This window comes from Gekko japonicus, unplaced genomic scaffold, assembly GCF_001447785.1.
Source record: "Gekko japonicus isolate JY-2015 unplaced genomic scaffold, Gekko_japonicus_V1.1 scaffold7, whole genome shotgun sequence".
Lineage (NCBI taxonomy): Eukaryota > Metazoa > Chordata > Lepidosauria > Squamata > Gekkonidae > Gekko > Gekko japonicus.
The window spans coordinates 1,980,233-1,992,641 of record NW_015159711.1 but is presented as its reverse complement, the minus strand read 5'-3'; positions in this window follow the sequence as shown (position 1 = coordinate 1,992,641).

The window sequence follows — 12,409 nt, the reverse complement described above, 5'->3', positions numbered from 1 at the left end:
TGTCTCTCCATTTCCCTGTGTACATTTGGAATGCTGTGAGATGGGAAGAGAACTTGGAAGGTAGCAACCAACACTACCATACAGCGGCCGGGTCATTGCCCTGTCTTCACTCTGCCAGGATACAAGTCCATCTCAGAATATTGCTTGTTCCCCATAACAGTAAGGAATAGTGATATCCTAAGGGTTTGACCCTCGGAAAAGTAGCCAGTGCAAATGCATGTTCAAACAAGTGGCAGAAGGTGATTAAATGTTTTCTTTTTGAGTCTGTGAAGTTGGTGTCTCTTTGAGTTGAGAACAGCTGAGGTGGTAAAGCTCAGGTGCTTCGTGTCCAGAGGCTCAGATGGCAGCTCACTGCCTCTAAACAAGCTGATAATTCAAAAGGTTTTTTTAGATGAGCTCTCCATTTCAGCTAGTTGTCTGAATGTTCCCTTAATCTCTGCGACTCAGATGATACAGTGGATGTCTAAGACACATCCTTCCCTTGTGGATTTTACCTGTCCCCCAAAATATGTGATATTTTGCAACCGTTTGATCACCTAAGCAAAAACAAAACAGTAGTCTTCTGCCTGACTTGTCTGTCTAAAGCAGGCAAATTCACAAGGTGCTTCAGCTATAGACTCAGGGATGTGAAACTGACTCAACGAGTGCAGAGAATTTTTTTTTTTAATGCTCATGAACAAGCACGTATCTTTTAGTGTGAGGTAAGCAAAGAGTATGGGAATTTGTGTGTGCTAGTATGGGGGAGTTATCCAGCAAAACTGTAGCAGCTCCAGTGGAATTTTACCTCCTTCTTTGTATGGTAGTCACACACTGATCTGACAAGCAAACAGCCAGAATTTATGACTGTGAGGACATTTTAATAATCAATGCCTTCTCTACATTGGGCTTGCCACTGCTATTTACTTGTGCTGTTCAGTTGATGGTATTTTTTTCTTTGATTCCTCAGCAGGACACTTTAACAACAAAATCTGTTCTTACAAGGGGGCTACTCACAGTGTATAATCTGAGCAAGATGCCCGTCTTGTGACATGGAAAACTGCAGCTTGCTAGTTTTCCAGTTCACAAAATAGAAGCTGTAACTCCAGGCAAGTTCGAACCTCTGGTGTTGCATTGCTCATGGAAGTAGACCACAGAATCTTTGTACAAGTCAATGGCCAACATACCTTCTGAACTGCAATAAGCTAGCAGCTTATTCAGAAAAGCTGGGTATTCAAAAAGTTTTAGTCCAAAACCTTAAAAAAGAAGGCAACCTCTTAAGAAAGTCTTACGCTAATCAGTTTCATTGGGAATTTAAATGCTTCTACCTGGATAAGACCAATATCAAACTAAAGGTTGACTCTCATCACCATATATTTTTTCCAGTGGAGAGACATTTTATCATGATTGTTTAGGAGATCCACATGGAACCTGGTTTTATAAACAGGCTTGACTACTTGAACTGGTCCGTTATTCTCAATGACTTTCACATTATTACAGCATTTCCGCATTATTGAGAGCAGGGCTTTTTTTGTAGAAAAAGCCCAGCAGGAACTAATTAGCATAATAGACCACACCCAACAACAGAAACTCATTAGCATATCCAGCCACACCCATGAGAGCATAGCTCATTAGCATATTAGGCCGCACCCCCATGTTACCAGAAGTATAGTCATCCAGCCACACCCACCTTTTGCTTCTTATTCTGTTTACCTTGTTTGTTGTCAAAACCCAGGGCTTTTTTTGTAGCAGGAACTCCTTTGCATGTTAGGCCACACCCCTAATGTAGCCAATCCTAACAAGTTTCTGCTATTGGGTGTGGCCTATTATGCTAATGAGTTCCTGCTGGGCGTGGTCAACTTAGGAGCCAGCCGGAACTCCGTTCCTGTGCGTTCCTGCCCAAAAATAGCCCTGGGAGGCTTTGCCATAGAAAGATGCCCCCTCTTGTTCATTCAAATTGGTGAAATGGGGAATGGTTGATGGTTTTTCTTTTGCTACTAGAATTGCTGGATCAGTAGGTTTCAAATTCCAAATTCTATTGCTCTGAACTCAGGGTGATTTTTCCCCTCTCACTCTTTCTTTCTCTGTCTCTCTTTTGGGGTTGCCTTTGTACTCTGGATTTGCAGTGAAAACTTTTGTTTGTGTTTCTGAGATGGGCTATCCAGTACTTGACCCATTATCCTAATCCATTTAACCATCTTTGGCATTTAAGTAACCTTCTGTTCAGGCTCATGTCTTATAGTACACTGTGGTTCAGATTATTGACTGTGTGGCCTTGCAGAACCTCTGATGGTTTTATGAATTCATTGGCCTTGTTGGGATAACTGAAGAGCAGCTCCCCCCCCTCAAAAAAAAACCCCTTTCTATGTGTATCACTTCCTTACCAATGATGATTGCAAATATAATCTTGGTTTTCATCAAGTAATATTTTCAGTTATTTGTGGGGGGGAGGTGAGAGTGATCCATGTTTGTTGGAAGGTGACTAGTGAGAGGAATTTCTGTAATCATATCTAGAAAAAGGGCTTCCTATTAAAATAGTTTGCACTCTGTACTATGGTTCTTTTCAGTGATCAGGATCAAAAAGACTTTTAGGCAATAAGTATTGGTTTGCGTGTCTGCTGTTGATTTGGGCCTACATGGGTAGTCTTTGTTTTGATAAAACTCCCAATAGGAATCACAGCTTCTGTCAGTGATTTTTAACTTTCTTTCAGCACTGTTCACGTTTTGGATTGGTGTGTCCCCCACCCCCACCCCCAGTTTGCTGTGTTACCTGGAATTACCCAGAGAATGACTTCTTAAGTGATTGTTGCATAATTGATTTCTGAGAGCAGGCTATGAGTTTTCTTGAGACATAATATGGCTTTTCTTTGGTGTTGAAAATAGATTGGGGTTCAGGAAAAATTCATGCTCTGTCTCTGACTACTGTATAACACTGTGCTTTAGGAAACTGTAAGGATATTTGCAAATGGGAAAGTGGAATTGATCTCTAGTGCCCCAGGCATGCAGGTGAACTTTTAGGGACAAATATCCCTTTTTGGTTTTTAAGAGACAAGTGTCTCTTTTCTCATTCTCTGTCCTCCTTGAAAGCAAATTGTAGTATTTTACTGTAATTGTCAATGAGATTTTTCCTGAATATTACCATGAGAAAAGTTATTGTCAGGATTATATGGATATATGGGAATGTAAATGGTTGGGGGGGGGGGGTCAGATGTTCCATCTATATGTAGTTGGTTCAAAGAAATATGTTGGCGTTTTTGCAATTCAGACTTTGTAACTAAAAGCAGATTCCATGATTTCTTCCCCCTATATCCTTAATTCCCATTGTATTTTCATCTTGAGAGAAGCTGTTCAGTCTGAATAATAATTCAGGATCTCAGTAGGGGGGGTGCACTTCAAAAAATCCCATGTTAATTTCAGATCTGGATTTGGGGAGGGAATGCTCTTCATTATCCCAGATTTTTGGGATTCTCCTTACTATTGGGGATATTGTCAGGGTTTTGGCGGGGAGGTCCCAAAACTCCAGGACCATTTTAGCAATTGCCCCCCATATTCCCCCTCCAGAGGCAGCAGGAGCAGGGAGGGAGGGAGAGAGAGAGGGGGGAAGTTGGCCCTGCCAAACAGCTATTTAGTGATGTCTCTATCCCTTTGAATCTTAAAAAAGTGTGATTAGTATCAATGAGACAACCTGGCCTCCAAAATCAGGAGGCCAGATCTACCCCCATAGAAAATAATGGCCCTTTAAAATTTAAAAGGACTGGAAACAAATCTGCTCCCCCCCCCGCTAACAGCTGATCAAGTAGCTCTGGACCACTGGGGCTAATAAGGTCATTATTTCCTATGGACCATATTGAGGCCAGGTCTACTCTCAGTAGGCACGAATGCTCTGATTATTTCCAACAGGTGTCATGAAGGCCAGATGTACCTTTGGGAAATAACAAGGCTAATTTCCAGTGGGTAGACTTGGCATCTCTGTGTCCTACAGAAAATAATGGCTTCATTGGTTCCCATGGGTGATAGACCTAGCCTCTGTGGAAAAGTCTACCCATAGTGATATTGCCTGATTTCAGAGGCCTGGTCTTCCCACAGAAAATAATGGCACTTTAAAATCTGAAGGGACAGCTGTTTGGGGCAACCAATTTCCCCTCTCTCCCACTTGATCGCTGGTGTCTGGAAACCAGAAACATTTCTGAAATTTCAGATGAATTTTTGTTACTCCCAGAATTTTGAGAGTGTTTTGGTTCATTTCAGATATACCTGAGCCAACCAGAAACAGCTAATTTTAGGTTTGTTTTTGGCTTGGTGTATCCAAATGCATAGATCTTAGCAGGGGTCATTTCGTAGAAAAAGAGCTAGGGGAACTCATTAGCATAACTCATTAGCATATGACACACCCCCTGACATCAGGGACCCGGCGGTGGACCTGCAAGGCCAGCGGGAGTGCGAGGAAGCCCAGCCAGTGCCCTCCCTGGCCCCAGGCAGGCAGGGGTGGGGAGAGGCGGGGAGGAAGCAACTTACCCTCCCTCTTCTCCTGCCTCCTCCTGGCTGAATGAGGGCTGGAAGCGGGGCGGCCGGAAGCAGGGGGCGGGGCTTTGTCATGTGCCCCGCCCCCTGCACCTCACCCGGGGGAACTGCGTTCCCCCGCGTTCCCCCCCGAAATGACCTCTGGATCTTAGTCTCTTCTTTGCTTATAAAACAAGGCCAGATTTTGCATGCATTTCTGTAAACCTCCCTTGAGTATCCAACTAGCTTTCTGAATCTAGGGGTTTTTTTGTGGGGGGGGGGTTGTTTTAGTATGTTTTCATAGTGTATGGAAAATAATTTTTAGCTGATTTCCAAATAGCTTGTTGAGCATCCAAAAACGATCTAGTGTATGTTAACAGGACTTTCACAACTAGCCTTGTGGAAGGTAGATGATGTGTTGATGGTCATTTGCGCCTCCCTTATTGCGTATGTGGATATATGGAGCTGCCTTAGATAGTTTCATTAGCCCATCTAGCACCCTGTTATCTAGTCAGATTGGCAACAGCTTTTCAGGATCTCAAGCAATATTTCTTCCCAGCTCTACTATCTGAAATAATATTTTAACTGGAGATGCTACAGGTTTAACCTGAGACCTTCTGCATGCTTCCCCAAGCTATGGCCCTTGCTCTGTTCCTCTGGGTAATTCACTTGTGGAGAGAGAGATCATTAGTAAATCCCAGGATTCCCCTTTTTCTCAGCAGGACAATCTGGAAAAGGTGGTTTGGGCCTACCTTCTGAGATTTATTTCTTACATGGTTTGGCTTCTTCTATTTTGAGACTGGGAATGCTCATTGGATCTTTTTTTTAACCTTTTCATTGTTAAGCAAGAAAGGCCTTGTATTCTGTTGAGTACTTTAGTGTTACAGGCAATCTTCAAGAGGCCACTGTATATGTATTCCTTTCTTAGTCTAAGAAGTTACAGTCTCTATCCTTACTTTAGTTTGTGACTATTTGTAGACCTGAATTCCTCTGGCCATTAGCTCCTAGTTGTGGGCGAGGGACTCAGTAGTCTAAGAGAGGGAAAACGTAAAAGTGGACTTCAGTAATGAGATCTGCAAGCCAACTGGAGTGAGCAGAAACTCGTTTCTGTAAAATAGATGGGTGTGACTGGCTTCCTTGTGGGGCGCCCCCTGTTGATTTCCCAGTAGCTTGTTCAGTGTTGTGTCCATTTCTAAAAGTGCCTACATGAGTAACTATGTGAGCTGGAAGCACCGACATAGTGCATATTTCCCCCTCTTGAGAAAAAGATTCTCTCTTCCCTGCCTGCCTTCCATTTGCAGGATTTAGAGTGGGGAATCTGGAAATTGACTTCACTGCCGAAACAAGCTGGATGGCAGCCATTGCTGCTTCCTCTACTGTCTGCCTTCCTCTGCTCCCCCTTGGCTTGAATTCTGTTTTCAGAGAACCTTGCAAGAATTTAGGGTTGTTCAGACAGGTTGTCTCAGTCTCCCTAACTTTTTTTTTTGGGGGGGGGGGTTAGACTACAATACCCCAGTCCTATATAAATGCATACTGATTGCACTTGTACATGACCTCCTGTGAGAGACAAGGCTTTCCTGATGGACAACTATTGAGTTGCCTCAATTCCATTTCCATTAGAAGAAATTCCCTGCTCTAAACCAGGTTTTCAAAAACACTATATTGGTCCTTTTGCTGTTAATTTATGGATGTGCTTGAGACAACTTTTTATGTAACTCTGAAATGGGTATTTTTAAAAATCTTTTGAAAAGTGTAAGAAAAGTGGGACGTTATTTTGTCTGGTTTATTAAATACTCGGTTCATTGAACACTCTGGTGCTGATTTCAGAGTGGTCAAGATTCCATCCCTGTGATTGCAAAGAAAAAGCAAAAAGCAAAACCCAAACAGAAAACAAAGTGAAGGGGTATTATTTAAAGAATAAAGGCCCCAGTTCACAAAAAGTTTGATGCCTTATACTGTATTGGGCCATTAGTCCCTCTTGCCCAGGATTATTTACTCTGACTGGCAGTAGCTTTCCAGGTTCAGGCAGAGGAAAATCTTCCTTAATACCTCCTATCTGATCCTTTTAAATCGAACCTTGGAGCTTTGGCATGCAATGCATTTTCTCTACTACTGAGCTACAGCTTCACTCGACTGAGACAAAATGGGTTCAGTTTCATTGGAATAAATGGAGCAGTTTAGTTATGACTAACTGAAACACCATTGACTTCAGTGAGTCTTAAGCACAACTAACTTTCCCTAGATCTGACAGAGAGCATTTAATTTGCTCTTGAACAAGAAAGCCATGCAGATTTCTTACCACTCTGAAAATGTGCAAACCCTGCATACCAGAGAATGTTGAGTGAGCCAAAGCCAAAGTAAGGTGCATGTTTGAATGACTAAGTACTATTGGGAGTCACTTCGTGTGCTCATGGACCCTTTTCTGAGTGCAGAGTCCACATAGCATTAATTTTAATGTGCCAGTGTATTAATTGCTGGTCAAGGTAGTGTACCCTGCTTGTTTGTGCTTTGAGGGCAAAAGCTGCATTTTAGACATGTATGCACTGTTCCCCAAGTGATATTGGTTATGTCCATTTTGCAGTGAATAATGAATAGGTCTGACAACAACAAAACAAGATGCATATCAGGGTTTGCTGACCATGTTCTGGTTGCACCTTTAACTGTGTGGGGGTGTATCACCCTGGTATTGGTAAGCTATCTTGCTGCCTTTTCCTTGAAATACAAACAGGCATACTAGCTGTCTTTATAACCTCTGAATGGCCAAGATGAGAGAGGTGGCATTAGTGTAGCACAAGGCTGTAGCAACTCCATGCTTCCTCCCTCCAAGGTACCACTTTGGCGTAGGGTCCACACACCTGGTGCCTCCCACTGGGTGTTCAGCAGAGGAGACCTATGGAGGAGGGTCAAGCAGTAAATGTCCCTTGACGTTCTCTTTTTAAGGTGAAATAGGTAACGGTTATCCTCCCCCTTCCCAACAGACGTTGCTTTTGTATATGGGAGGGAAATGACTGAATTCTAGTTTGGCCATGTCTGCTGTGTGTGTCTAGCAGGGAGCCGTGTCTTCCATTTCAGATTTTGTGCATTTTTATATGACCTCAATACCAGAGGGAGGAAGCATTATGATTAAAGCTTATAGGTATAAGGCAAGAGGAAGCTATGGTGACTTGTATACCGGGGTGAGAGAAGCCGTACCCGCCTCACATTTATGCCCTCTTCTATCCATGTGTGTGTATGTGTGAGCTGAACCACTTCCCCATCATAGCCGCCAACCGTGTTTTACTATAACCTGTCAAGCAGCTGGGTGTGTCCGTTTTTTAAGTTGAAGTCCCAGGAGTGCCTGGGCCCCGCTTAACTGTGTCCCTTCTTCAATTCATGGTGGCAACCTGCCTGTTGTTTCGTCTGCCGTACTGTGTTCAGCCTACCTCAAGAGGTAAATCTGTGTCTCACTGTCCCTGCAGCCACAATCTCTTCTTTTTTGATTTTCTTATTTTCCAAAACACTCAACACTGGAATGTATATCTCCTTCCTAGTCACCTACCATCTCCCCACTCCCCTCCGTCTCCAGCATCCCCCCCCCCCCCCCCCGCTGTTTCCCCCAATTCCTGTTGCAGATTGGATGCTGCTTTAAATGTGAAAAAAAAATGTTTTAAAAAGCTATATAAGGAAGAAAAAAAATAAAAACCTGAATGAAAAGCTAAAGCTGAATTTATAAGCCTTGTTGCATATGAGCCAAAAGTGCAAAAAGCTCCGTATAATAAACTAACCTGCCACTTATATAAATATAAATATATATAAATATATTAAAATCAGACTTTTCTACAAAATTGTGTATTTGTATTTTTGTGTACGTACAATTTTCTGCTAAGCAGAAGGAGGATGTAGTATAGGATGATGTGAGAGAATTTTTTTTAATCAAATTTCTTTTGCTACTTATTTTTGTTAACATCCATATGCCTGTCTTTGTCTTCTATATGTATGACACTGTTCTCAAAAAAGCTGCAGTCTCTCTCTCTCCCCCTTTCTTTGGTTCAAGACTTCGATTTTAGAGTAAGTTCCAACATACTTTATTTGAGATTTGCAGATCTCACTTAATATCAAAAGATGCTGTTTAAGGAATCTAAATCCAAGAGAAAATTAGCAAATTAGCAAATTTGGCATTGACAACAATCAATCCAGGCCTAAGATTGTTTTCCCCAGAAGTGGATCATCTCTCGTTTACCTCCATCTTAAAACAGTGAACCAAACATTCCCACATCCCAGTGGTTATATTTTCTGTGGTGGGAGTTCCTAAGTATCTTCACCAAGACATTCCCAAGGAGTGCAGGTGACAGCTCTGGTGAGACATTTGGGAATTACCAAATTGTAACACGAATTGGAGAGGATTGGCCAAGTAGGGTTCACTTCTGCTGTTGAAAACAAAATGGCAGCTTCATGTAGTATATTTCAGGGAAGTGGGGAGACCAGAAATGCCATATAAATGTTCAGTGCCCTCAGCAGTGATTGTACATTGTCAGTAAGTACTTACAACAACCTCATAAAGGAGGCAAGTATATTTAACTAGGATCTAGGACCATTTCTTAGAAAAGTGCTCACAAAGAGACAAAAGGGAATATACAATCAGTGCAATATATGCTGCCTTGTCAGATCTGTTCTGGCACAGGGATCTTCTCCCTTTTTAAGTTTTTCTTCCCCAATGAACTTTCCCACTCCACTGTGAATTTGGGACCATTCTGGTTGAACCTTAAAGTACATTTTATTACAGAGAGGTCAGTGCCTTGAGTTCTTTGCTATATATCAACACGTGCATGTTGGATGCACCTTTTAAAATATCTGCTTGAAACCTCTATGGAGATTTCCTGTTCTCTAGTGGAAGGGGCCATAGAGTATTTGATATGCATACACAAGGTCCCAGCATCTCCAGTTAAAGGATCTCAGCAGAGGTTCAGAACCTCACCTGAGACTCTGCAGTGCTAGTCAGGCTAGAGAGTGGTGACCTAGATGGTGTGACTTGGTATAAAATGACTTTCATATATCCATATCGATCAAAATCCATCATAAAAATGTGCCTGGACTGTACCATTTTCAGATGGCAGGCAGGGACTGAACGACTGGCAGCTCCCTCATATGAAACCCTCCCATGAACATCAACAAGGACATATCAGGCAAGGATTCTAGCCTAGTCTATTCCCTGTGGTGATAATTTTCTAAGTTGGAACTACCTAGAATGGGAAGAGGAAACTAGTCAATCTTTCACCAGCAGTCTGGGAAGTTTTACTATGAGATGAAAGGCTTGCTTAGAGAACTTCTAATTAAAGCCATGAGGAAGTTAAAGACAAGCTCATTTCTTAAGAGCTGGATGGTGGTGCTAGGTGTCTGTACTCTGGGTATTGTCAACTCCTGGGTGGGAAATTCCTAGATATTTTGGGCTGGAGCCTAGGGAAGGGCAGGGTTTGGGGAGAGACTTCAGTGGGGTACAGTACCACGCCCTCCAAAGCAGCTGTTTTCTCCAGGGGAACTGATCTCAGTAGTCTGGAGATAAAGTTGTAATTCCAGGAGATCTACGGGCCCCAACCAGTGCTCCCTCTAAGCTGTGGAGTTTTATGAGCAAGGTTCTACTTTGTGAGCTACCAGCATTAAAGTTGTGAGCAAGCGATTCGGCTGCTGCATAAATTAGTTTGCTCCGGAGCCAGCCTTCCTGAGCTAAGACAAAAATGTGTGAGCCGGAGGCTAAAAAACTGTGAGCTAGCTCACACTAACTCAGCTTAGAGGGAACACTGGCCCCAACTGTACCTTCTTGTAGGTCAGAGTTGGATGGGCCTCAATATTTTCACCCATTTGGAAAAAAAAAATATGGAGGATTACAATCATACAGTAATTTTTTTTTGATGTGCCAGTCTCTCTATAAGTTTGCTGAAATGTCCAATTTTATCCCAGTTTTAACTTCTTCATGACCTCACCTGTTTGCTTCTTTGAGGGGGAGGGAGCGACACTGCAGCTTTCTCTGTAGGGCTCATATTTATACCAATGTGTACTGACTGTGGCGGAAAGTTCTTGTTTCTGTACGTGATTGGAGAAAGAGAGAAACAAGTGCTCTGTTGTATTGATTAAAAACTAGTTTAAAAAAACAAACAAACGAGTCCTGTATCATTGTATCTCCTATTCTGGATTATTAGTGCCTTTTTGGACAGTAGACTGTTCTGTAATTAAATTGTAGTATAACTGCTTTTTTGTACAGTTTTGTTTTAATAAAACTTTTTTTTAATTTGTGTTTATTTTAGTATTGTACCTACTAGAAAATTAAAATGTATAACTGAAAAAATAATTGTTATAGTCTTTCTTTAATATGAAAAATATGTTGGTGCCATACATGTTACAAAGGCCCACAAATACAAGATCACATGACAACTTATATATAAACTATAAACCAGGGTTGCCAGCCCCGTTAAGCCTATGTGGATACTTCTGTATTTTGGAGTAAAAACCTCTATAGACAGGACAGGGAGGGATGGATTAGGGGAGGTGTTGCATTGTACATCAAAGAGGGCATAGAATCAAACATTAGGGGAATTAACGCCACAACAGAAGTGGTATGGGTAGAAATACAGGACCCCAAGGTCTTCTCTGGAGCTGTGGTGGCTCAAGTGGTTAAGACGCTGAACTGCAGGCTGTGGAAGGTCAGTAGTTCAGTAGTTCGAGACCCGAGTGTGCCACATGACGGAGTGAGCTCCCGTCTCTAGTTCCAGCTCCTGCCAACCTAGCAATTCGAAAGCAAGAAATTGCAGGTAGATAAATAGGTACCACTTTGGTGGGAAGGTAACAGCGTTCCGTGCACCTTGGTGTTTAGTCATGCCGGCCACATGACCACGGAAACGTCTTCGGACAGCGCTGGCTCTTCGGCTTTGAAACGGAGATGAGCACCGCAACCCTAGAGTCGGATTCGACTGGCTTTCGAGCAAGGGAACCTTTACCTTTACTAAGGGTTACTTAAACGTGGGCTATAGCCCACTTGATCAAATCCTTGAGGCTGATCTTGAGATGGAGAAGGAAATAAGGGAGGTCACTAAACCAGATAAAGCTACTATACTGGCAGACTAAAAGTACCCTCACACTGACTTGGGTAAACATGTGCTTGAGTCATGCTGTAGAAATGAGATTCCTAGACATCATAAATGACTATGCATTGGAACAGTTGGTCACAGAGCCCATCAGAGGGGTAGTGATCTTAGACTTGGTTCTGAGAGGGCTTCAAGACCCAGTGAGAGAAATAGAGGTTGTTACACCAGTTGGGAACAGTGACCACAATGCTATTACGTTCAGCATTCAGGTCAATGGAAAGTTACCCCTAAAGTCCAAAACTGTAACATGTCAGAAAAGCGAACGTCCCAAAAATGAGGGGAATCGTTAAAACGAAACTGAAAGGGAAACACGAGAGTCAAATCCCTGGAGGATACTTGGAAGCTATTTAAAACCACACAAATTGAAGCCCAGACAGAATGCATTCCACAAGGTTGGGAAAGGCACTGCCAAGTCTAAAAGAATTCCTTCATGGTTAACAATGCAAGTCAGGGTAGCTATAAAAAGTAAAGAGACTTTCTTTTTTTTAAGTGGAAGGTCTGCCCCAAAAGAATTGAACAGAAGGGACCACAGGCTCTGGGAAAAGAAATGTAAGTCAGTTATTAGGTATCAAAAAGATTTTGAGGAGTGAGTTGCTAAAAGCATCAAGACAGACAATACACATTTTTAAAATATATCCAGAGCGGGAAACCAACGGGGCCTTTGGATGACCAAGGAATAAAGGGATTGCTACAGGGAAATGGGGAGATGGCAGAGAAGCTCAATTACTTTTTTGCTTCTGTGTTCACCGAGGAAAGTGTGGGGCATCTACTCATGCCACAGCCACTATTTTCAGGAAGGGAGTCTGAAGAACTGAGTC